Source organism: Myotis brandtii, unplaced genomic scaffold, assembly GCF_000412655.1.
Source record: "Myotis brandtii unplaced genomic scaffold, ASM41265v1 scaffold1703, whole genome shotgun sequence".
Lineage (NCBI taxonomy): Eukaryota > Metazoa > Chordata > Mammalia > Chiroptera > Vespertilionidae > Myotis > Myotis brandtii.
Genome location: NW_005356270.1, coordinates 144,186 through 149,639, shown reverse-complemented (window position 1 = coordinate 149,639; position 5,454 = coordinate 144,186).

The window sequence follows — 5,454 nt, the reverse complement described above, 5'->3', positions numbered from 1 at the left end:
TATAATAAAGAGACAATGATAGAGGCTGCTATTTGTTAAAAATTAGTTTTACACATTACAGCAAAAATACACCATATTAACTTCATTCTAATAGTCAAAATATTTCCTACAGCCCTTGCCTCCCTTTTGGTACAGCTTTGCATTTTTCTAACAGCTGGGAGTATATAAATTTAAATTTGGTCTATGTTTGGTCTATTCCCTGTGTATATTTCCTTCCTTGCAAAACTGTTGTGGCTCCTTTTAAATTTGAATTATTAAGGTAATTCAGACGAAGTTATGCTGCAACCAATCTTAGCTCTTAATAGCTTATTCACATGTGTTGATACATGAAATGGGCTTTATTTTGTATTTTAGGAAATTGACTAGTACATTGTGCCTTTCTATTCTGGAAGTGTAATGTGTTAGCTAGAAATAGCCCAAAGCATTAAAGAAATAAATGTAAAGCACAATTGGTCGGACCCACTGGAGTTTTTCATCATGTCCATTCCTAATATTCCAGGAAAAGCAACAAACTTCATCTTTGCTTTCTGTGAAATAAAAAATTCTGGCCTTGATTATTACCCATTCTTAGCTATACTCTTAGTGTATTCAGACATACTACATTCAGTGGAACTTCCCCTGTAAATCAATGAAATAGGTCCCAATCAAAAAATACTTCATACTATTTTTAGAATTTGTTTTCAGAGGGATTCCTATAATCTTAAACCGGTTCTTAGTTTTCTGCAATATATAAAATTTTGGTTTTTCTTTCTGCTGTCACACTGATGAAAATTATAAATAAATGGGGTTATAATAGCCCAAGGAATCTTCCTTAATAACACGAATAACAGAAAACAATGGAATAAACCCTCTAAATTTGATTTGTATTCAACATATACCTGAAGTGGAGAGAGATGGCTTGGGCTGGAGGATGTAGTTAAGTAAAAAGTATTCACAATCTCCTTCCCCGTTCAACTCTTTGCCTGCAATTCTGGGGCCTTTGATTGGGCAGAATTGGAGAAGTGGTCAAGATAAAGGGTGATAAAAGATGAATACATTTGAACTATATTGGAAACAGCAGAGAGTAAGTGGTGAAGACAGCATGGATTTGACTATAAGTAGGTTTGGGGTTTGGGGAGTTTGGGAGCATTTCAATGGAAGGGGAAAAAACTGTCTCTGCTGCCATGCATAGCATATTGTGATAGAGAGTAAGAAGAAAGAAGGTTTTAAGTTGTGTTAATTGTCAAAAAGTATAAACATCCATCGCCATTTCCTCAGAGACTAAGGCATGAAAATGAAATGATTTTCCAATTGGTTTTGGATGGTCAATTGTTTGTTTTTTGGTGTGTTTTTTTTTCATCTAATGCAGCACTGTATACATTTAGTATACCATATCCCTAATCCTGACACAGTAATTACTATTGTACTCATTTTACAGATGAGAGAACTGGGGTTCAGAAATGTTAATTGGCTTGTTCAAAGCCCCACAGTCACTAAGTATACCTGCTGGAGATTTTAACCTGATATGTATGAATCCAAAATCTATTTTCCATTCTAACATGCTGCTTCCCTATGCATTTTTCCTTCTGGGCAGAAAAAGTAAAGCAAGCATTAGGAGGAAAGAATTATGGAACTTTCCCTTTTATCATTCTGCTGCCAACATAAATATTCCCTCCCTAAACTTATTTTAAATTGAAAGAGGAGTGCTATTAAATAATAGTACATAATTGAAAGGAAAAAGCAGACAATTATCTGGTTCAATTGAATTTTGTTTGACTTATTTTTACAGCTAGACATTGCTTTTAGTGTGGGTGGCAGAATATACATTTAGAAACAAGGAATCAGTGGCTTGTGATAATGATACATAATAGGCATTCTCCTTTTCACACAAATCACAGACAAATGTGTGTTCCCAAAGACCCAAAGATTCATACAGAAATGAGAAAGAAAAAAACCAGTACTGAAGGCCCAGTTCTCTAAATAAAAGGGGAATATCACAGAAACATGAGGCAGTGATGCTTCATTGATCATTTGTCTACCTGGGATACTGTCAGTAATATTCAGGTTCAATCCTCTTTCTTATCAGAATGTTTGTCTGGCAGTGTCCTTACAGATTATCTATTTCTGCTGAATAACTTGCAGCAGGGCTGATAATCAAGAGAGAAAAGAAGCTGCCTTTGGAGATGAAAATTGTTTTCCAGTGACTGATTATGCTAATCAATCTTCTACAAAGGAAATCAGGAGTAAAAGATGGCCAATAATTGCAAAACCGTGGTGTACACATGAAGAAAAATAATTGATGCACAAAGCACAGGAAAGCAACTCTTGAGAAAATGTTGCAGAGTTGGCTATTTTAAAAGTATACATGTTGGAAAGCAGTTTTTTACAATTTAACACCTAAGTCTTACTTTCAGTATGTGGGTAAAGGACTAAGCCTACTTTACTCTGGTATTATAGTATTTGACAACACTTCATAATTTGTAACCTGGGATTTCTTGTTAGGAATCTGAAAACTCATTGAAAGTTACAAAAATTATCAAGATTGCTGACATAGGGATTGCATTTGCTTCTGATCATAATTTTCTGGTATGATAATCACAACTGAATTTATGGCAGACAATCTTTAATTCTAACGATTCCCAACTGTCAGTGCAGCTCAAGAAATAATCCCTAGTGTTTCAGTCTTTGTTTACAGTTTGCTTGTAAATTCACTGTGCTATTGCAAGTATAAAATCTGATGTAATATTGACTCTACAGTTATTTCTATGCAGATATTATCAGGTACAATCTAAAACTTATACTCCTCCCTATAAAAAAATATGGACTTTTTTTCCAATCTGTTGTGAACTTAACACAATTTTTTAGGATTGTCTAACTTGAGACAACTACATAAGAGATCCAGAATCATATGTGAGTAAAATATGTTAGATAAAGCCTGAAATTTTGGAAATCAATTTTGGCTGCTTAAAAGTGATTTTTCTTCCAATCTAAGAGAACATCAACTGTAAGACTTTTTAAAACAATTAAGGGCCCTAGCTTGTTTGGCTCAGTAGATAGAGCATTGGCCTGTGGACTGAAGGGTCCTGGGTTTGATTCTGGTCAGGGGCACATGCCTGGGTTGTGGGCTCATTCCCCGGTGGGGGGCATGCAGGAGTCAGCCAATCAATGTTGCTCTCTCATCATTGATGTTTCTATCTCTCTCTCTCCCTCTCCATTCCTCTCTGAAGTCAATAAAAATATATCTAAAAAATAAAATAAAACAATTAAGGAAGAAATATGTCACAAATTAAATTATAATATACTAGTGACCTGGTGCACAAAATTCATGCACATTAAAAGGGAATTAATTAGAGGAAATATTTTAATATTGCTATTTGCCCTTTCTCTATAATAGAAGTGTCAGAGATTAAAGAAAATTGGTAAAATGTATATGAAAATCTTCCTCCTGTCAGAGTCTGGGGCATTCCAGGGGAACCAGAGTCAAGTCCCCACCCACCCATGTGTGCCTTGAAATCACGTGAGACCCAGACCCGTCCAGCCCCACCCCCATTGAGCAAGATCCAACCCAGCCAGCCTGGAGGGCGTGGCCTGAGGTCCCCCAGCTCGGGCCAGGGTGTGTGCCTTGAGGTCCCCCGGCCCAGGCCAGGGGGTGCAGCCTGAGGTCCCCCATCAAGCCCTGCCAGGCGGGGGGCACAGACTCAGGTCCCCTGGCCAGGGGAAGGGTGTGTGGCCAGAGGTCCTCCGGCCAGGGCCTGGGCAGGGGGCATGCTTTGAGGACCCCGTCAAGCCCCAAGGGTTGGGGGCATGGCCTGAGGTCCCCCATCAAGCCCTGCCAGGCAGGGGGTACAGTCTCAGGTCCGCTGGCCTGGGACGGGGTGTGTAGCCAGAGGTCCCCTAGCCTGGGGCCGAGGCAGGGGGCATGCCTTGAGGTCCTCTTCAAGCCCCATGGGTTGGGGGTGTGCCCTGAGGTCCCCTGTCAAGCCCCACCGGGCGGAGGGCATGGCCTGAGGTTCCCTGTCAAGCCCCACCAAGCAGGGGGTGCAGCCTCAGGTCCCTGCTAATTGCTCGTTAAGGCTCGTTATGGGAACTCAGCCTCTGCTGTGGGCGCAGCCATATTGTGTTACAGAATCCCTGCCTCCGCTGTGGTCACAGCTATTTTGACTATTATAGTGTGATGGTCTATTTGCATATTCCCTCTTTATTAGATAAGACTAGAGAACTGATGCACAAAATTTGTGCATGGGTAGGGTCCCTAGGCCTGGCCGATGATCTGGGCTGATCTGTGGGGTGTCCAGCAGGGCAATGGAGAGGCCCTCACTGGCACCCACATTGGGCTGCCTGGCACCACCTGCTCACCGGCCCTACCCCCGCTGCCACAGGTGGTTGCCTCTCTCTGTGGGGCTACTGGCAGGGCAATCGGGGCGGGTACCTGCTGGCATCTGCCTTGGCTGGCCTGGGGCCTGCAGGCTGGGGGCAGCTCCTGCGTTGAGCATCTGCCCCCTGGTGGTCAGTGCATGTCATAGCGACTGGTCATTCCACCAGTCATTTAGCCGTACAGTTAATTTGCATATTAGGCTTTTATTATATAGGATTGTGTTAATGAAAGTCCTGCATGATCTGGTCACACCAAACTCTTTTTTTTTTTTTTGATGTCTGCTCTTCCAAACAGCAACATCTTTTCATGATGGGAATCTCTCTAAGATCTCATGAAGCACTGTTATATTTCTTTGCATAAAATCATGAATTCATGTCCATGCCCCCAATGATAAGTATTTGCTTTAATACTACTACATTTATGCCCTACTGCTGTATTTTCATGCCCAAGTAATTCTATATTTCAAACCAAATGATACTGTAATTACTGATAAAATTATAAAGCAATTAAACTCAATATGTTCAGTAACAGAACGCAATGGAAATGATATTAAAAGCTATTACCAAGAATGCACATGGGCACACAATGGCAAGTATAACATAACCACTAGCTAGACGATGGTTTTTATAAGATGCAGACACATCCTGATTTCAAAAAAGTTAAAATGTGAGAAGTGTGCATCTTAGGATTTATGAAATACAGTAATATATTGCAAGGTAAAACTTTAGAGGTAAAGTTGTCTCATTTCTTCATTTTTCACAGTAGTTCCATGAGGACTAATGAATTAAGAAAAGCTGTTACAGACGGTGATGAAAACTAGTCAACAATCTTAATTTTTGAACTTCTTAACATGGCCTCATACACATACCAGAGACACCAATTTACTTCATTTTTAAAGAGTTCATAACTATTTTTGAGCAGATCCAAGCAACAGCGGCCTCCTGATCACCACACGCTCTGTCTGGGGAACAGTTGCTGTGTGTGAAGCCTCCCTCCACCAGCCAGAAGAGCCACCACAGCTGTGAACAGCACCCAGCAGAGGACCTGCTACCAACGGAGGAGCAGCTGCTACCACAACCGCCCAAGGAGCAACCACAGCC